Source organism: Myodes glareolus, chromosome 12, assembly GCF_982192425.1.
Source record: "Myodes glareolus chromosome 12, mMyoGla1.1, whole genome shotgun sequence".
Classification (NCBI taxonomy): domain Eukaryota; kingdom Metazoa; phylum Chordata; class Mammalia; order Rodentia; family Cricetidae; genus Myodes; species Myodes glareolus.
In genome coordinates this window covers 4,842,881-4,865,257 of record NC_142037.1, presented here as the reverse complement: position 1 = coordinate 4,865,257, position 22,377 = coordinate 4,842,881, and the positions used below count along the sequence as shown (strand labels likewise).

Below are 22,377 nucleotides of genomic sequence, written 5' to 3'. Positions count from 1 at the left end.
TTTTATATAGTATTGATACTAACCCTCTGTCAGATGCATAGCTTATTAATATTTTTCCTAATTCTGTAGACTGCCTCTTTTTCCAGTGTTGCATGAAGTCTCATTTATTAATTGTCGTTCTTAATGCCTGTGTTAATAGCATGCTGTCCAGAAAGTTCCTTCCTGTGCCAATGAGTACAAGGACATTACTTATTCACTCAACTATCAGATTCAGGCTATTGGGCCTTACATTGAGGTCCATGATCCACTTGGTGTTGAGTTTTGTCGACAGTGAGAAATGAAGTTTGAGTTTCATTCTTCTACACATAGAAGAAGTTTTAGCAGCACAATTTGTTGTTTGTTGGCTTCTTTGTCAAAATAACCTCCTTGAGTTAGTACAATCACTGGGGCTTTGCTGTTGATTTTATTTTATTGTGTTGTGATCAGATAGGATACACTGAGTTACTTAAATTTTTCTGAATTTGTTAAGTTTTGTTTTGTATACCAGGTTGGAGTTTAATTTTAGAAAAACTTATGTATGCTACTATGTAGAATATATATTCTTTGTTCTTTGGGTGGAATGGTTTATGTGTTGTAGGGAGTGGGACCTCTTGTTCCAGCTGCCCCACTAGCTTATACCCAAAATAGCCACACAGAAACTGTATTCATTTAAACACTGCCTGGCCTACTAGTTCTAACTTCTTATTGGCTTATTCTTACATCTTAATTTAACCCATTTTGTTAATCTGTTTATCACCACGAGGTTGTGGCTTACCAGGAAAAGATTCAGCATGTCTGACCTGGCGGCTTCATGGAGGCCCTCTCTCTCTTGCTCTCTGCTTTCTTCCTCCCAGCATTCAATTCAGCCTACTCCGCCTACCTAAGTTTTGCCCTATCAACTAGGCCAAGGCAGTTTCTTTATTCAAACAATGAAAGCAACACATAGACAGAAGGACCTCCTACACCATTTATGGGTATCTGTTAGGTCTATTTGAGGTATGATGTCATTTAAATCTGATGTTTTTCCTTTTTATTTTATTTTGTGACATGTCTATTGGAGAAAATTGGGTATTATAATCACTTACTATAAATGTATTGATACTGGTCTGTGTCTTCAATTCCAGTAGTATGTTTTTATGTAATTGGGGGCACCTGAATTTGGTGTATATATGTTTAGGATTGAAATATCTCAGTTAATTGTTCCCCTGACTAGAACAAAGTGTTTTCTTTTTTATCTACTGATAAGTAAGTTTTAGTTTTGATTCTATCTTCTCAATATTAAGATGACAAACTCTCCTTGCTCTGGGTTCTATTTTTTTGGAATAGTTTTTCCAAACTTTCACTTTAAGGTGGTGTTTATCTTTAAAGCTAAGTTCCTTTTGAAAAGAAAATGATGAATTTTGTATCTTAATCTAATCAACTAACCTATGTATTTTGATTAGGGAGCTGAGACCATTATTGTTACTCATTATTTAGAAGCATTTGTTAGTTACAGTAATTATTTTTGCTTTGGTTTTTATTCATAATTTGTGTTTCAGTGATTATAGTTTTGATTTTTCCTGTCTTTTTACTGTACTTAGTTTTCTCTTTAGTCATAAATATTGTTTCTAATATTCACTGTAGTAGAGAGTAGATAAACATGAGTTCTTTTATCCTGTTTGGATCATAGAAACTTTTTCTTTCTACTTCAACAAGGGCAAATAATTTGCTGTGTATGGCAGTGTAGGTTGCCATTTGAGTCTTTTAGGACTTGGATTATATTACTTTAGGTTCTTCTGTCTTTTAAAGCTTCCATTGAGAAATAATTTTTTTCTTGTGGGTTTTTCTTTATATGTGAATTTTGTTTATTCTCTTGCAGCTTTCAATACTCTTTGTTACGTATATTTAGTCTTTTAAGTATAATACGCCATAGAGAGTTTATTTGCTTCTTATATCTGTGTGGGTAAATCTTTCCTCAATTTGGGGAAGTTTTCTCCTATGGATTATAGTTGTGTTTATAGTTGAGGTTAGGGTTGGGGTTGCAGTTGTAGCTGGGATAATGTTTGGGATTGTCCAAGCATTAGATTAGGTCAGGGTAGGGATCAGACAGAAGGTTTGAGTTTATTCAAAAGTTTTACTCAAATTTAAGTAAAAGTTGAGATAGCAATTGAGATTGGGTTGAGGCTAGAGTGATGACTAGCAACGGGGTTGAGATTAGGGTTGGAGTTGAGTTGGGGTTGGGGTTGTGTTTGTTGTTGAGTTTGGAGTTAGGATTATTTTGAATTTGGAGTCAGTGTTGGGACTGAGTTTGTGTTTGAAGCTAGGGTTAGGTTTGGGTTTGGATTTGGGGTTGGTGTAGGGGTTTTAGTTGAATTTGGGGTTAGAGTTGGGCTTAGGTTATGATTAGTATTAGGGTTGAATAAAGAATTGGGATTGTGTTTGGGTTCATGTTGAGTTATTGTAGTAGTTGGGTTTGCTATTTGAGTTGGAGTTGAGTTGGGTTGGGGTTGGAATCATTATTGGTTTGAAGTATGACTTGGAGTTTAAGCTGGAGTTCAATTTGGGGTTGTTTTTAGGGTTGGGGCTGTTTTAAAGCTTGACGGTTGGATTTTGGAATAGGGTTGCCATTTAGGTTGCGATTTATGTGGGGGATAATGCTAAGTTCAGAGCTAATTTTTGAGATTTGGGCTGGATTTCTCATCTAATCTTCAGTATACATTGTAATCTTGAAGAAGTAGGCTCTAATGTCAGGAGGAAAGCAAGCAGACAAAGAGAGGAAGCTTCCTTTTTCCTTGTCCTTTTATATAGACTACCAGCAGAAAGCATGGTCCAGATTGAAGGTGGATCTTACCAACTCAAAAAATCTGAATTAAAGGGTTATCTTCAAACCCTCAAAGATCTATGTTAGAAGTGAGTCTTCCCACTTCAAATGATTTAATTAAAAAAATAAACAAACAAACAAAAATAAATCCTCATAGGTGTGCCCAGACATTTAGGTTTTAGTTAATTTCAGATGTAGTCAAATTGACAACCAAGAATAGCCATCACATGGTTGGTTTGGGGGTTGTGGTAATGTTGGGTGATTGAGATTGAGATTGTGGTTGGTGTTGGGGATTGGGATTAGGGGTTTGGAAAAGGTAGGAGTTGGGTTTGAGTTTGGAACTATGGTTGTCATTGGAATTAGGGTTGGGATTCATTCAGTTTTGTGGTTGATGTTGGGTTTAGGGTTAGGACTGGGATGTGTTTGGGGTTAATGTCGGGGTTTAGGTTGTGGTTGTTTAGAGTAGAAATAAGATTGGGTTTGAGGTTAAAGTTAAAGGGTAGGGTGGGGTTAGTGTTGGAAGTGTGCTTATGATTAGATTTATGGTCACTCTTGGGATTGAATTAAAGTTGAGGTCATGGATCTGACTATGGTGGACCATGCCTTTAGTCTCAGCTCTCAGGAGGCAGAGGTATGTGGATCTCTGGGTTCCAGGTCAGCCTGCTTCAGGACAGCCAATGTTATATAGAAAACCCTGTCTTGAAACAAAACAAAAAAGTTGGGGTTGGTTTGGCATAGATTGGAGTTGGGTTTGGTTTAGCATCAGGGTCGTTTGTTTGAGGGATGGACTTGGAACATAAACTGAAAAATGGTGCTACGAGTACTGGAAGTCCACTATACTAGAATCTTATACTTAGAATATAGTTACTAGATGTACCTATACTAGAATCTACAACCTTATACAAAAGCTAACTTCAAATCTGAAACTTGAAACCTGAAACACTAAAATTGCTAGAAGAAAACATAGGCAGTATGCTAGATGATGTATGTGTAGGAAAGGACTTACAACTCTTCTCTTCTCTTCTCTTCTCTTCTCTTCTCTTCTCTTCTCTTCTCTTCTCTTCTCTTCTCTCCTCTCCTCTCCTCTCCTCTCCTCTCCTCTCCTCTCCTCCCTCTTCTCTTCTTTTCTCTTCTTTTTTTTGTTTTTGTTTTTTCAAGACAAACTTTCTTGTTTAATCCCCAACTGTCTTGGAACTTACTCAGTAGATTAGGCTGGTGCCAAAGAGATCTTCCTATTTCTGCTTCCCAAGTGCTGGGATTAAAGGTGTGTACCACCACTCCCCAGCTGGGAAGGACTTTCTGAATAAGACTCCATTTACTGAGAATTAAGGCCAACAATTGACTAGTGGCACTTCATAAAACTAAAACGCTCTAGCACAGCTAAAGAAACAGTCAACCAGATGAAGAGGAAACCCACAGAATGGGAGAGAGTCTTTGCCAGCTATATATCTGACAGGGTATTTATATACAGAATATATTAAAAACTCAAAGAAACAAAGAGTTGAAAATGACCCATTCTAATAGTGGACCTGGAATTTGAACAGACAGTTCTCAAAAGAAGGGGGAAAATGACTGAAAAATAGCTCAAAATGTTCATTTTCTCTAGCAATTAGGGTAATGAAAATCATAACAACTTTGAGATTTCATCTTACCTAAGTTATAATGGTCAAAATCAACAAAAATAACCAACAACAAATGCCAGAGGAGATGTAGACAAAGGAGGCCTTTATTCACTGTGGTTGGGATTGCAGGATGACATAGTCACTATGAAAATCAGTTTGGAGAAGTCTCAAAAACTAAAAATAAGTCTGCCATATTATCCAGAATATGCCCAAAGGAATCAACAATGACAATATTGTATACAGAGAGCATGAAATAATAGTTTGCTATAAAAATGAAATAATGAACTTTGAAGGTAAATAAATGAAATTAGAAAAGATCATATACAGTGAAGTAGACAAGACCCAGAAAGACATAGCATAACCTCCCTCATCAGAGGTGCCTGACTCCACATCTTCAGACATTCATAGATTGAAGTTCTGCAGAAATCAGGAAAGTAAAAGGGAACCATTACCAGCAGAAGGGTGTTGGGAGCTATGGAAAGAGGAATTACAGGGTACAAGTGCTCGATTGGGGAAATGGGAAAGGAGGAGTCTTTAGAAAAGAGGAGACATAGGTACAGAAGAAGGAGGGTAAAATAGCAATAAAGATATCTGAAAAAGTCATAAGGAATCTTACTATTAACTATATACCAAAACCTCTTTAATAAGTGTAATTCTATGCAAATATAAAACTATATACAATTATATATATATGTATACACACACACACACACACACACACATATATATATATATATATATAAAATTGAACATTTCACATCTGAGCTAACAGTGTTTCCTACAAGAACTAAAACCACCTCACAAAAACTCCAATGCCAGGCATGAGAAGCCCCCTTTTGATATGTTGGCCAAAGGGGTCCTAGACACTACCAAAACACACAGCCTACTGATATTACTCTTGGTTGCTCCATAGAGATGGAAGGTGAGTCCCTATTGCAGAAGATACCATGCACTTCAGATTCAGGGCCTAGAGGCCTTTGATCTGGAACTGATCTCAATGTCTCCTCCCTGAGGACTAGCTTTCTTGGTACCAGAAGGCACCTGCTAGCTTCCAAAGCAAAGAGACAACCAATAGCCCCACTCAGCTATGTTGCTTATGAATCACGTCAATGACCAGTATAACATGATAACCTTAGTGGTACAGTAGTGGGGTGGGGGTGAGTTAGGAAGGAAGGTAGAGAGAGGGGGGAGGGAAGGGAGTGGGAACTGGGATTGGTATGTGAAATTTCAATTAATCAATAATTTAAAAAAACAAAAGCAAAAACAAACAAAGCCTCCAAATACCTAAGTAGTAGCCAGCAGTTTCTAGTTGGGCTTAGGTCCTGCTCAACAGGAGCAAAACTATATCTGGTACTGGAAACCTTGATAACTTTTCACTCTTAATGACGTCATGGATATTGGAGGAGAATGTAGAAACACTACTTTATTAAACAACCCACATAATCCCAACAACAATCTAAACATTTTACTTTATACCAACAAATAAATGTAGTCTTCCCTCATCATCAAGGAAACTTCCTTTTACAGCAGCAGATGGAGAGAACTGGTGCACGCCTTTAATCCCAGCACTCGGGAGGCAGAGACAGGCGGATCTCTGTGAGTTCGAGGCCCGCCTGGTCTACAAGAGCTACTTCCAGGACAGGCTCCAAAACTACAGAGAAACCCTGTCTCGAAACAAAACAAAAGATCAAGAACAACACACACACAACAACAACAACAACAAATCACAGCAAAACAAAATTTAAAGTTTTAGAGCCCAGTTCTAGTGAATACATTATCCAGCATTTCCACTCTTAAGACTCAGGGAATGCAGTGGAAGAGAGGGCAGAACAATTGTAAGATCAGGGAGTTCGCTGTGAAATTGTGTCTCCTAGTAATGTCATAAAATATACTCATAAAGTCTTAACAACATGACTCCTAAACATGAATTGAATAAGGATGATGTCAATAGATGTGCCCAAATTGATTGGGGAGAGTCTACCAGGCATCAACCATGCAGAAGAACTGCAGGCAACCAAGGTATGTGGAGAGTAGGAGAAATAGTCTTCCTAGGAAGAGCACAATAGTTAGTTATCCCTGAACCCTGAAAACATAATATATACAAGTAGCATCACACAGACCGAGCAAGTTGTATTTAGAAATCTATCTATCTATCTATCTATCTATCTATCTATCTATCTATCTATCTTTCTTTCTTTCTTTCTTTCTTTCTTTCTTTCTTTCTCTTTCTTTCTTTCTTTCTTTCTTTCTTTCTTTCTTTCTTTCTTTCTTTCTTTCTGTCTATCTTTCTATCTATCTATCTATCTATCTATCTATCTATCTATCTATCATCTCTCTCTCATCTATCTATCTATCTATCTATCTATCTATCTATCTATCTATCTATCTATCTATCTATCTCTATTTGTGTGTGTGTACACTTACACACATATCAGAGGCCATGGATCTGAAGAAAGCAGGGGATAGCATGTGGGCAGGTTTGGAGGTGTAAATGGAAGGGAGCAATGCTGTAATCATAATCTCAAAAAAATAATCACAAAGAGGAAAGAATGAGAAAAAAAGCCCAAATGGTTGAGTGGAGCAATTTTTTAAATATTTGTTTTGATCTGAAGTTATAGTCATAATGTTTCTTGCATGGAAGTCATTAGATATGCTGTTCAAGTGTTGCTGAATGTAGCAAAGTCTGAGCAAACTATTTTTGCTGCTTATGATGCCTAAAACTGTAGGCATGCTGTTGGAGCTTTTGCAGATGTGTGGAGAAAATCAGGCAAGAGAGCTGGAGAGAATAGAGTAGCATTTTTTATAGAAATTTATTGGCTGAGCTGTTTAAGACAGCTCACTTCTGATGCACAAAGTATATCCAAAGTTGTTGACTGTGCTGATAATTTCTATAGACTTACAGTTCTGAAACACAAAATGAATACAGAAAAATTATCTGATAAGCAAAAGCAGGAAAACTTTCCCTTTATTCCAAAAAGAGCTGCATGATGCATAACAGTGTCAAGGTAAGCAGCTAAACGCACTCCACAATTCTGTTTACAATGAACTCATTAAGTAAGTATTTATTAATTCTAACGAGGGACAGAAGGGCGTGAGGGTCTTGAACAAGAGGAGAATACTGGGGGAATCTAAAGGAGGACATCTAAATAAATGATGATGTAGCACTGCTGCGGTTCTCATTATCCAATAAATTCCCCGTGTTGAGTTGCTTAGAATGGATTCCAGGAGTCTTGTTATATCATTTTCATTTTCTATATTAAGGAAAATCATACATTGTATATTGACTGTCCAAAGTCCCTCTTTACTAAAATATAGGCTCCACTCATCACCTAATTACTTTGATTTTGTAAATTCTCCTATGTAAGACTTTATATTAGGTTTTGGGGGCTGCGTTAAGAAATCATCACTAGTATATAATATTCACATTGAGTACTGAAGAATGAAAATATTTTTAAAAAAGTTGGAGATGATGTGCCAGAATGGGGAGACATCCTGAATCAGGTTTTTTTTGGGCAGGGGCAAGTCTGGGAAACCTTTGACATAAAAGTAAAATGCCAGCTGTGTGCTTGAGCAGGGGAGCCCAGGTAACAATAGGAATCAAGATTTCATTGACTTTGGGATCTCCATAGCATTACGATCAGATGAAGGTGACTATGGGTTAGAACCATGATCCATTCTGTCACTGAGATTGTTTCATTGTTTGTGTGTGTCACATTTGTTCATCTTATCTGTGGCCAGCTTCTCTAATTAACAAACAGGAAAGAACAAGAAGACAGGAATGCATATAGGGAGGATTTCTATGAGGGCTGCAGGGGCTCCCTCTGCCCCCTTTTCTCACTCATCAAAGGTATATATGATTGTAAACTCCGCTACAGAAGTGCCTGAGAGGGTGTGGAGACATTTGCAAAGAAGAAAGGAAGGAAATCACTGTTGTTATGGAGACAGTATGGCCGGCAGTTTCAGATGACCCCGTAAGCCTAGCGCTGATGGAAGATGCCTGGCAGACTCTGTGACTTTTCATTGCCAGCATTCATCTGTTCAGCAATGAATGAGAAATCATGTCTTTGCAGTTTGGAAGTGCAAGCTGCATTTCCCAGATGAGCTTGGTAGAAGGGAGAAATAAAGTTGATGGCTTTGTCAAAGGGATTATATATTAACAAACCAAAACTAAAGAGGAGAGTAGGCACTGTGTTTTGATGGACGCCAGCCAGTGAATGAATTGCAGGCCTAAGCGGGATGGTAATTTTGTAGAGATTTATTATAACATGTGACATGGTGGAGTCAGATGTGGAGGCTATAGAATGAATTAAAAAGTTTGAGATTTCAGTGGCAATGCAGTTTCTCATGAAGACAAAGTCTAGTTTGTGACTGTATTGAGAAAGACAGTTGACTGACTGAGGAAATACAGAAAGAAAGTATGTAAGGGGAGGGGGGCATGATGTTGACTAAGTTGTTGCCTCTGGTAACATGTGAATGTTAATGTTACTAAGGATGGTGGCAAGGTCTGAAAAAAGAATTAACCAACGTCATAAAGAATATCATATTAGGAGGTGGTGGTAGGAAGTGTCAGCAAAGAAGACAGAAGCATTTTTTGAAATAGTATACAACTAGTAATAAACTGTGAATTAATGTTCTCACATCCTTTTGCAGAGGGTTGTGAGGGAAATGGTATATTCAGAGTGGTCATATTTTATCTGATAAAAGACGAAGGGTGCTCTATTTAAGAGAAGAATTTTATTAATGTCAATTAAAAATCACACAGACTTAAGTCTCAAGCAAAGACTTTTTATTAATGTCGCTTTAAAACAAACAGACTAAAGCCACATGGGATTTTGAGAGATAATGTGGAAAAAATCACAAAGTCATCCCAATACATTCAACTAGTTATGTATATACTTTAGGCATTTCTTTTTAGTAAATGGAACCATTTTCAGTGTGGGACTATAAGATGAAATTTTAACCAATCATAAACACTTGGAACATTCTTATATACAATAAAATCTTTTAAATTATGATTTTCTATTAATATAATAAACACAATTACTAAATTGTTTACTAAATTCAATTACAAATTATTCTGTGCATGTGAAATATTTGTGTCTGTCAACTTAAAGCTTGTTTAGTTTGGTATTTACCCTATTCTTAAAGGGAAAAGAATAGGAAAAGTTATTATGCTTGCTGTAGACTTGAGGCATGTTTTTAAAGGAATTATTTGAAATTGAAGATCAGTCTACCTGCTTAGAAGAACATAAAATGATTGGAGAATGCTGTGTGTCTTAGCTTCCCTCACTGCAACAAAATACCCTGACAAAACCATTTATAGGAGAGAGATTTTATTTTGGTTCAAAGCAGCACACAGGGCTATACTACTACAGCAGAACACTTGTATGTACTACTACAACAGTACACATGTATATGCTAGTACAGCAGAACACTTGTATGCACTACTACAGCAGTACACACGGATGTGCTAGTACAGCAGAACACTTGTATGTACTACTACAGCAGTACACACGGATGTGCTAGTACAGCAGAACACTTGTATGTACTACTACAGCAGTACACACGGATGTGCTAGTACAACAGAACACTTATATGTACTACTACAGCAGTACACACGGATGTGCTAGTACAACAGCACTCGTATGTACTACTACAGCAGTACACACGGATGTGCTAGTTCAACAGAGCACTTGTATGTCCTAGTATATATCAGCACACATGAATATATTAGTAAAGCAATGAAAAATGAGTGTATTGGCACAGCAAAATAATTGGATGGAGTAGCACTTGTGCACTTACTAGTATAGCAGTGATTGTAGTGTACTGGTACAACAGCACACCTGGGTATACTAATGTCACCATACCCACAGATGTACTCTCATGGAAGTACAAGGCAATGTACTACTACAGTAGGTCAGTAAGTTCTAATACACCAGCACTTATGGATGTGTTACTACAGCAATACACATGGGTGTACCAGTAGAGCACTACATAAGGATCTATTGCTAAAGCACTGCATGTCAGTGTAATAGTGGAAAGGCCAAAATAGACATCCTTCTGCCATAGTGCAAATGATTGTGAATGTACAAGAACACCAAGCACTGTTATTTTACTACCTTCATTGCAGTACTGTGCTACTGCATCCATGTGCGTCACTGTGCTACTACTTCAGTGTGCAATGCACTACTAAGACATCCGTGTACACAGCAGTAGTAGTACATGCATGTGCACTGCAGTATGAGGACATCAGTGTGCATTGCACTACTACCACATCTGATCTTTAAAAAAAGCTAGATGGTTACTATTACTATTTCAAAATCCTCATTTTGGGAGCTCTCTCTCTCTCTCTCTCTCTCTCTCTCTCTCTCTCTCTCTCTCTCTTAAACTTCTTTTAGGTTTAACTTTGGTGGTTAGGCAGAATCTAGAAATTCATACATTTCTTTTAGTTTTCCAGCTTAATAAAATACAAATTTTTAAAATGAACCCATGTTTGCTTTCTTTGTTGTCTGTTGTGATGCTTCACTGCTCAACTTTGACTTAATAGTATTAGTCCTCTCTTTCATTTGGTTGGTTGGGCCAAGGTTCTCCCAATCTTATTTAGATTAATTGATTTTTCTGATGTTTCTTTCTTTCTCTTTTATTTTGATGTTTATATTTCTTCCATTGGCAGGGTTTTGATTTGGTTTTAAATCAATTGTATCTGTTCTTTCTGTTTTTTTTTTAAATACAGGCAGTTAAAGCCTTCATCAGGCTTCATTAAGACTGCATTCAATGTATCCCAAAGGTTTTGTTGAATTGTGTTCTTATATTCATTTAATTCCAGGTAGTTTTTATTTCTTCCTTAATTTCTTGTTTGACCAATTCTTCTTTCAGTAATAAACTGTTTAATCTCCATGAGTTTGTGTATTTATTAGAGTTTCATTTTCTGTCCATTTTGTTTTATTGAATCGTAGTCAGATAGGATACAAGGAGTGATTTCAATAGTTTTGATTTTGTAAAGACTTGTTTTGTGTCCCAGAATGTAGTCTGTTTTAGAAAAATTTCCATGTGATGCTGAGTAGAATGTATCTTTTGGTGTTTGGGTGAAATATTCTGTAGATACCTGTTAAGTCCATTTGATGTATGGAGTCAATAAATTCTGACGTCTTTCTGTTTTTTATTTTGGTTCAAATGACCCATCTATTGGAGAAAGTGGGTATTGAACTCCTTACTACTAATGAATAGATGTTAATCCATGTCTTTTATTTCCAATAGAGATTTTTCATGAATGGGGCACCCGTGGTTTAGTGTATAAATGTTCAGGATAGTAATTTCTTCTTTGGTTAACTATTCCCTTAGCAAGAAGGAAGTTTTTCTGTTTATTTCTTCTGATTAATTTCAGTTTGAAATCTAATTTGTCAGACTTTAGAATAGCTATGCCTGCCTGTTTACTGGTGCCATTTGATTGGAAGGAATACTTACATCCACACTTTTACTTTAAGGCAGGGCCTGTTTTTAGAACTAAGATGTGTTTCTTGTAGACAGTAGATAGATTTATTTTGTTTCTTGATCCATTCAGCCAGCCTGCATCTTTTGATTGGAGAATCGAGACCATTGATATTTGAAGTTATTATTGGAATGTATGTGCTTGTTGTTGATTTTTTGTGTCATTTGTGTTCTCAGTGGTATTTTATGTTTTAATAATTATAGCTTTCTCCTTTCTATTCACAATCTCTCTGTTTTGCTCATTCCTGTATTTTCTTCAGGCTTCATTTGTTGATACAAATGTTTTTAGTTTCTTTATGTGTGGTAAAGATTTTCTTTTCTTATCAATTATGGCAGAGTTTATCTCGGTATATTAGCCTAAGTGTGCCTTTATAGTCTTTTAGGATTTGGAAGGCATTGCTTCAGGTTCTTCTGGTTTTTAAAGTTTCCATTGAGAAATCAGCTTTAATTCTGATGTGTTTTTCTTTATATGTGACTTGTAGTTTTTCTTTCAAAGCTCTCAATTAACTTGTTATGTATATAACTATGGTATGCTGTGGTGATTTTCTTTTCTGGTCTTGTCTACTTGGTGCTCTGTATGCTTCTTGCATTTGTATGGGTGTAGAAAGAAGTGGCGGGCTGCTTTCCCGCCTGGCTCCCGCATGGCTAGCTTTACACCCAGAAATAACAACACACAAACTGTATTCATTTAAACACTGCCTGGCCCATTAGTTATAACCTCTTATTGGCTAGTTCTTACGTATTGATTCAACCGATTTCTAATAATCTGTGTCTCACCACGAGGTCACGGCTTACCAGGAAAGATTCAGCATGTCTGACCTGGCGGCTGGCTGCATGGTGTCTGCCTCATTGAGTTCTTCCCAGCATTCTGTTCTGTCTATTCCAGCCACCTATGTTCTGACCTATCAGGTCAAGCAGTTTCTTTATTAATTAATCAATGAAAGCAACAGATTGATAGAAGACTCTCCTACATCATTTCCCCTTTTTCTGTTTAAACCAAAAGAAAGAGAATTATCTGTATTCTGTCAATCATGTATTTTAAATAAATGCTGATTGACAAGGCAGGAAGTATAGGCAGGAAAACTAGACAGGAAGTAGAGGTGATGCAATGAGAACAGGAGAATTCTGGAAAGCAGGAAGCTCCCTCTAGCATTCCTGCCCAGACCACCGAAGAAGCAACATTGAGCTGACAGCTGGAAAAGGTACTGAGCCACATGGCTAACACAGACAAGAATTATGGGTTACCATAAGATGTAAGAATTAGTTAATAAAAAGACTGAGCTAATGGGTCAATCAGTTTATAATCTTATGGAGTCCTATGTGTGATTTTCTTTGGGATTTGCCGGCTGTGGGGTACCGGGTGGGATGGAAACCCCAACAAGCCGGCCTTCATGTTACATATGGGTGTGTCATTCCTTAGTTTGGGTTAGTTTTTATTTATAATCTCAACATCAATCCTGAAAGCAACACCAGTGCCAATCCCAACTGTATTACTATATTAATCAGGGTCCTCTAGAGTAATAGAACTGACAGACTATATATATATATATATATATATATATATATATTCATGGAATATTTATTTATTTATTAGAGTGGTTTACAGGCTGTGGTCCAGCTGGCCCATCAATGGCTGTCTATCAGTGGATAGTAAAAGATCCAGTGGTTGTTCAGACCATGATGCTGTGTGTCTCAGCTGGTCTTCAATATATGCTGGAATCCTAAAGAAATAGGCTCTAATGACAGTGAAGGGATGAACTCACTAGTGAGAGTTAGTGCATTAAGGCAGAGCAAGTGTTTCTTTCTTCCATGTCCTTTATGTAGTCTGCCACCAGAAGGTATTTCCCAGATTTAGGGAGAGTCTTTCCGATTCAAATAATTTAATTAAGAAAAATCCCCCAGAAGTGTACCCTGCCACTGGAATTTAGTTAATTTTAGATGCAGTCAAATTGAAAATGAAAAAATAGCAACCACACTACTAAATCCCAAACTAAACCTCAATCCAAAACCCAATCTAACTCCAGTCCCAACCACAAAACTAGACCTAGTCCCAGCCTGCATCCCAAACCCAACCTGAACCATAACACTCCCCAGTTCAGTCCCAACCCCAAGTTCAACCAAACCTCAAGCTCTACACCAATCCTATCTATAACCCCAACACCTAATTAAAACCCAACCTCTACCCCATTCCTAACCTTGGCCCAGCCATAACACCAACCCTGGGCACCATGACCCCAACCTCAACCCCAACCTTAACTACAACAACCCAAACCCAGCACCAGTCCCAACCCTAATCCCATTCTCAACCACACTCACAAAACCCATCCAAGACCTGACACCATCCGTAACCCCACTTCCAACTCCAACTAAGACCCCAACCTTGAACCCAACCTCGACCCTCACTCCAACGCTAAGTGGGACCACAGCAATAACCACAAACCAAACTTAACAACAAACCAAACATTAATGCCAACCTAAATGAACCACAGCCCAATCTGAATTCCAGTCTAGATATCAAGCCCAGCCCTAACCCCTAATCACAATCTAACTGCACCTAATCACAACTCCAAACCCAAACTCAATACAGACTCTGTGTTATTGATCATTACTGGCTTGGAGACAGTGAGAAAAGGTGATGTAAACACTTCAAATACTAAACTTGTATTTTCAATTGTAAGAATTTCTAATGCAATGAAATCATTTGATAGGAAAACATAAATCCAGAATCTATCTCTGTATCTTACTCTTCTATGGTATTATCCAAGTTGCACAATGGCTGATGAGCTGGTTTTTCCATAGTTTACAGTTAAGATGTTTCTTAGCATCCTACAACAAAGTACAACTTATTAAAAACATTCTGTGTGCCTTCCAGTTATGGTCACAACTCTCTGACTAGGAAACCAATTATACCGCTCTAATAGCATTACAGCCCTAGCTCTAGCACATTAATAAAGGCCTGCTCCTTGGTAGGAAACCAGGGTGGGGCTGCTATTCCAAGCCCAAGGCCTCTGCATCCTGCTGATGCAGTACCCGAAACAAAAACAATTCATCCAGTCTTACCTTCAAATGGAAGAGTCTTGTGAGCTAAAGTAACATTCAAGCTAAGAGTATAAAACACAAAAGATTTCCACTAGCTAATGCTGAAGCATTATCTTCTAAATAGCAGGCTTATTGCTGACCCCAGAAAATCCCCTTTTCAAAAACTGACAATAATTACCACACTCTGTTTCAGGCACAGCACTGTGGTCAGCAGGCAAAGCAGGTAAGTCTAACTGTCATGCTCATGCGGGCAGCCAGAACTGCACAACATCTAAAAAGGCAAATGGTGTGGTCCAGGTTACGTCAAGATATTTTACAAAACAATAAAGCATAGTGCCCCCAAGGCTGCATAGTGGCTGAGAAAATGCTTATTTAGTTTATGGGAAAATAAGCATGTCTCTTCCTACAAAGGAGAAAAGGGAAATAGCATGCGTTCACATTAATTAAATATGATTGAGCTTACTTAGGAATAAAGAACTCTCCCTGTGAGCTGAGATTACAGAGCAAATGCAGAGTTATTGACTTCCGCCTTTGCAAACCTGCTTGCCCCTTTCTGTCTCTCTTCTTCTTACTCGAGAAGTGAGCACCACCAACATCCACTCAGCTAGCAGATCCTGCTAATATTAAACTCTCTTAACCAGAAACCTGCAAATATCAGCTTCTGTAAAGTTTGCTTAGTCCTAGGAAATACCTCCTTTGGGATGGGACTAAAAAGACCACCCTAAGATGGTCATGTGATTATACCAATGCCTAACCCTTTATAAACCACAAAATATCTCTGGTCAGAATTGTGCCTCTTTAAGCAATAGCTGAAAGTTATAGTACAAACCAATCAAAATCATCCTTTATTTTCAAGGGTTAAGAATTTCTCACTGGGGGAAGGTTGAGGTCTGACCTCAATACCGATGCCACATTTAAAGAAAGAGCAGTTAGAAGGCGGGAATTACTGAGACGCAAGTGAAAACCCTTCTGGGTACCCTTGAAGAAAATCAACAGGAACACAAAAGGCTAGCTACAGTGACTACTGTTGCCATTAATTTCTCTCTGTGTCCCACATACTCTTGGTGGAGAGTCGGGGGCTGGCAACTCATGATGATCCTTCTTGCCCTATAGCAGGTGGCTTACATTATGCTTTGTTGCAGACATGGGATAGGCTAGTCCCCTTTTTTCTCTGCTCATTTGGACCATAATACTGTCATATCCAGTGCATACATAGTACTGATGGCCTCAGTGCCTTTTTTATTGAAATACTTTAACTACTCTAGGAGGCAATTGTAACTCATGGCAATTTTGCAGATAAAGAAGAGTGCACACTGGAACCAAGCAGCCAGCCAGATTTGCACAGCTGGTGTACAGTGGAACCAGCTCCAGTTGCCATGGAAACATTCCCTCAAGGCAGAGAGCCCTGGATTATGAACATAGCTTTCCAGACTGAGTCAGCCAGGAATCTGTTTGAGAAGAAAGGCTTAAGTGACAATAATAGTTCACACTTACACTCCACACTCTCCTTTAGCCCCATTGTCTTTCTTAATATTACTACATTGTCACATGTTTTTAATTTATATCTACACTTTTGTCTGTGTGCAGACCATCTCCTCTTCCCTGTTGTAAGCTACTGAAGACAGGGATTGTCAGAAATCTGATACTGGGTCTGGTGAGCTGGCCTGGGAGGAAAGGTGCTTATAATTGATGATGCAAGCCTGAGCAGCTGAGTTGGATCCTTGGAAACTATAAGAAGGTTAAAAGGAGAGATCTAGCTCCATACTCTCCTTCACATGCTCATCTTGGCATGTGTACCTACACACACAATAATACTTTAAAAAAAGAATCTGGCATTGTTTTAGATGAATTTTAGCATGGCTTGTATTGTGTAGCAGTTTCCTCTGAAGTTAAGATTTTCCACTTTGGAGGGAAGCTATTCAAGGTGCAGAATATTAAAAAGGGGGTAAAATAACAAGATGTTCTAAGAGGAGGTGAACTATACCAAGTAATTGGAGGTTTCTCGTCTGCCTGCCAGTTTCCAAACAACCATTCAGAGGCTTATTTAACATAAATGACCAATAGCTCAGACTTATTACTAACTAGCTCTTACGTTTAAACTAATCAATTTCTATTATTATATGTATTGTCACATGACCATGGTGTTACCCGTTTGTTGGCATGTTACTCCTTGGGTGTCTGGCTGGCATCTCCCAGACTTAACCCTTCTTCTGTATTTCTGCTTAGATTTCCTGCCTGACTCTATCCTGCCTTACCATAGGCCAAAGTTACTTTATTTATAAACCAATGGGAACAACACATATTCACAGCACACAAAATTCCATAGTAGCCTCATCCTATAGCTCAGGGACTATACAACTCAACAGGATACCTTTTCCTTAGAGCTGTAACACTTGCATCTGAATCTGAGGTGAGGGGATGTTTGTTCATGTCTCCTTAGGAATAGTGTCATACAATACTCACTAAACATCTGTTTCTCTTTTCTTTGTCCCCTTTGCTCTAATACTCTATATACATACTTGGTACTTCTAGCTGATTACTTGAATTAAAGAGTGAAGATACACAAGTAATTTCATTTCAGAATTTTAGGCATAAACTCTATATACCACTTTATCTTTTAGGCTTCACTTGGCATGTTTTGTGTTGCAAAACAAATAATAATAGTAGGAGGACTTGTCAGAGAACTTGCAAGTGAATTATGGCAGCTTAATAGCAATTCTGCTCCAAAGTAATTATCTGACTTAATCCATTAATATGACCATTTTCAGTCTGTGGGTGCATTTAAATCCATTTCCCCTTTCTTTTTCTTAGAAAGCACAATGATTAAGCTGTCTATCAACAAATGCAACAGAAAAAAAATGAGTAGTCACAGAATGTGACAAATGGTCAGGCAGAGACTGCCTTACCCAGAGGTCTGCTCTATGCTCTCAGTTGCTTTATGGATTGGATTCTGTCACACAGGGAAGTAACTGCTGACTCTACTGTCTGGACTACTGCTTCAGATCCTTGACACTCAGGGCAGAGTATGCTGTACATCAAGATTGGAACCACCAGAATCCAGAAGCCTGCAGACATAATTGGCTACCTCAATATGCTTTGCATTTGGAAAGTATCAATCTATAAAAAAAAAGAATTTGGGAGTTCTGGACTTGAGCAGGTGAAGCTGAAGTGGAGTTGCTAAGCTGGAAAAGCTGTCTCTAAGATGATTCTAAGCTTCACACTAGGCAGTAGATGTAGAGTTCTGGTCCTCTTGAAATAAAGATTCTGTCTTACGAGGAACAATTTCAAAGTAAAAAAGTACTTAGCGTCTTTCCCTGAAGCATTCCTCTGGTGATGGGTCTCAAGCCTTGGTTTCTTAGGAGAAGGGGAACTCCTTAGGGATTATATGTATAATCTTGTAATGTTCCTGCGTTGGAGTCTAAACACCAGACTTCATCTGACTTCTTTGCATTATACATCAACTAAGAACTTAACTCACCGAATGCAATAGATAATATTCATGAAACACTTGACAAAGCTAGTCATTGTTCCAGGACTTTTGAATATTCCATTTAACTTTTAAAACACTAGGTGGCTGAACTGGATGCAGTAACTTGTTCAAGCATCCATAGTATGTTAGTGGTAGAACTGAGAATCAGATCTAGATGAGCATATATGTGATGAGAAGAAGGGTGGAGACTTGACTGAGGAAGGAAAGCCATCTAGTATGAGACAGAGAGAAGCTGTAGGGGAGAGGAGGGACAAATGGGACTAAAGGATAGTGACACACATGTATGAAGATGCCACAATGAAGCATCTTACTCTGAAAGCTAACTTCAAACATAAATAAAATTTAAGAAGTAAAAGAAAAATCCAGAGAATTTTAGCATGTATACATCTCTTAGTGTCCTCATTGTTGTCTAGGTTCTCTGAGATTGTGATTTGTAGAATGGTTTTCTTTGCATTATGTTTAAAAACCACTTATGAGTTTGTACATATGATAAGTGTCCTTTTGGGTCTGGGTTACCTCATTCAATATGATGTTTTCTAGCTCCATCTATTTGCCTGCAAATTTCAAGATTTCATTATTTTTTTTTCTTCTGTGTAGTACTCCATTGTGTAAATGTACCATATTTTCCTTATCTATTCTTTGGTTGAGGGGCATTTAGGTTGTTTCCAGGTTCTGGCTATGACAAACAATGCTGCTATGAACATAGCTGAGCACATGTCCTTGTGACATGATTGAGCATTCTTTGGATATATACTCAAAAGTGATATTTCTGGGTCTTGAGGAAGGTTGTTTCCTAATTGTCTGAGAAATTGCCATACAGATATCCAAAGGGTGATACAACCCTCTTAAGAAAATGAGTATCTTCTTTGGGACTTAATGATTGTGGGAACTGGGCAGGACAGAAACCCCAGACAACAAATGGCATGCCAATGTGGGGCTGACCAAATCTTCTTAAAAGCCTGAGAGAGCTTGGGAAGTTATTCTAGACAGAAAAGAATAAAGTTAAGCACGGCTTATTGATAGCAGCATTTTTTTCTGGTGGGCTCTGTTTGCTAGAGACGCATTTAAGAGAGACTTCCTGACTCAGCTTTAGCTGTAAAACCTTGCGACTCTTTTAAGAGGTCCTACCATGAAACACTTAAATGATGTTGATGAAAAGTTGAACACATTCTTTTTTTGTTTTAAACTGTAGCAGGAAAAAAGTGACACCATTTTAAAATGCCAGCTTTCTGGGCTGTCCTGTGAGTGCAAACTCTGACTCTTTTAGGCAGGAGGTTCTAGTATACCACAGAGTATTTGAGTGTGGTTTGTGAGCACATTGTTGCAGCTTGCTTGCTGGCAGCAAGCAATGCCATGGAGTTGTGGCAATAAATATGGCTACAGCCGGTACCTCCGCCATGAGGCCAGAATCTCAGAAAGCTAAGGAATGAGCTGGATCCAGCCATCAAAGCCACACCTTTAATCCTACCCACATTGCTTAGCAAATTAAAGACTCGTGTGGTCAGAAAAAGAGAGAGATAAAAAGTAAAGATAGATTCAAAAACAAAAAAAACCCTCTAAATGGTTTACTGTGTTTAAAAATAGATGTAGGCTTGGGAGAAAAAAGAAAAAAAGAGAGTAATTGGGTGTGGTAACACACATCTTTAATCCCAACACTTGGGAGGCAGAGGCTTGTGGATCTCTGTGAGTTCAAGGACAGCCTAGTCTACAGAGGGAGTTCTAGGACAACCAAAGCTACACAGAGAACCTGTCTCAAAAAGCCAAGAATTAAAAGTAAAAATTAAAAAAAGAGGTTAAAATAAAGCCACGTAAATTTGAAAAATACACAGAGAGTCTGGATACTGTATGTTATTATGTTGTCATTGAATTGCTTGACAGCTGAGGAAGGAGAAACAGCCGCTAAAAAGTTCAAATATAAATACTGCTGGATTAATAAAACATAAATATTTTGTAAATGGCTTGACTTCAAAATTAAAGTCAGAAGATATGTTACTTTGGAGAAGAGGTTTTACTTTTGTTTCTACAGAAACTGAGAGGCTATGGATTTATTCTGGGCTAAGAAAAATAAGGTTTGATCAAGGAAGACCCCCTGAGAAATCTCCAGTAGGAACAGATGGACCAGATGTCTGAGTTCTACATCCAGAACAGATTCAAAATGCTGCCTGAGATGATCAAGCCTCACAGGATACTCCAGTCAGGACTTGATCATAATTCTAAATTTTCTTTAGGTTCCCATAAGATTATCAGCACCCCCAACCAGCAGGAAGTAGCCTGGAGAACTATGCCCACATTCCCAAAAAATGGACTATGAATATTTTCCTTTGTTTAGAATGTTGGTTACAAGTTGTTATGGCTAATGGTCAGAAGAAAAGCTAAAGCAAAGGATATTAGATTCAGAGTTCTTGTTATTTTTTAAAAAAGAGGGGGAAGTGGTGTGGTGTCTGTATTCTGTCAAATATATTTTGAATAAATGCTGATTGGTCAGTAGCCAGGCAGGAAGTATAGGCGGGACAACCAGACAGGAAGTAGAGGCGGGTCAATGAGAACAGAGAATTCTGGGAAGAAGAAAGCTTGGTCTGCAGTCCTGGCCTAGCCACAGAAGAAGCAAGATGTGACTGCCTTGCTGAAAAAGGTACTGAGCCATGTGGCTAACACAGATAAGAATAATGGGCTAATATAAGTTGTAAGAGTTAATAAGAAGCCTGAGATACTAGGCCAATCAGTTTATAGAAAAAAAAGATGAGTATCTGTGACTTGCTCCAGCAAACAGAATGTGGCAACAAGTTCCCTGTGTATGTTAAAGGCTTCTATTTACTTCAGTTTTAAACATTTTCAAAATCAGTATTTGTAAGGAAGCCCACACTGTCCTGAAGGAGACAGAGGCCATGTGGAGAATCTCTGAGAGTCACTTGGAGAGAGTCACCATGTGGAGAGGACCTGAAGGATGAGACATGGTGTGGTGGCTGAGTCCATCTGAGAGGACACTGATGCTTCCTGATGACAGAACAAAGACCCAGGCATGTTAGAGAGGTCTTGATGGATCCTGAGTCCAGTTCAGGTCCAGTCAAATGGAGCCACCTGAGTAATAGCAACTGAAGACTGGAAAACTACCCAGTCACACAAAGAATTCTGAGGAATAGTAAATTTTTCTCTCAAGGCTGTAAGTTTGGAAGTGGTCTGTTACAACATGGTTGGTAGTTGATACAGACGACTGTTGAATTCCTCAGCCTTGAAAGAGCAATAGAGAACCTTTGTAGGGAAAGACCAAAAAGTGAGATTAGGACTAATGGAGTAAAGTCTTATTATCACATTAAGAAGTTTGGACTTTACCTGTTAAGTTCCAGAGATTTGTAAGGAGGAAGTGGATGTGGTGGTCATTTTTTAGGGATGCTAATATAATAGCAGCACAGAGAACAAAAATATGAACACACAGATGTGAGGGAGAAAGGCCTGGGTAGGACTGACTGCTGAGCTAAACAGATGCTGTTGAATATCACTGAGCAAAAAGCCAGTCAATGCAGAATCAGTCTTTGAGGCACAGATGTTTCCTGACAAACCATAGCCTCTATCATTTCTTTACCTAGTTTTTTCAGCTATGGATATTCTTCCTTTCAAAGATCCATAGACATAAACATGCTGTGTAGTTACCTGAGGTTTAAAATGAATGTTTCAGTCTATTCTCCTTTACCTTTTAGTTGTACATCTCTGGGAATGTTACTGAAACCAGCTGTGTCTTAGCCTTTCTTCCATAAGATAGATATAGCAACACTTGCTTCGCATGGTCATTGTAAATGTCAAGAGAGATGGTGCCTTATGAATAATTGGGGAAATGACTATACACCCTAATATAAGTACCCAGGTGATTGCTTCTCTTCATATGACTGAGCTTCAAGCTGGTGGGTGGTTCTTTACATCTTCATGGAAGAATTCATGTGAGAGCTGTCTTCAGTTCATGCCTT

The 22,377-nt window shown here is 38.2% G+C and overlaps 1 pseudogene; it reads right to left on the bottom strand.

Annotated features, from left to right (window-relative positions):
- Nucleotides 1-22,377, bottom strand: part of LOC125395208 (U3 small nucleolar RNA-interacting protein 2 pseudogene) — an 86,007-nt pseudogene that overhangs the window by 1,892 nt on the left and 61,738 nt on the right.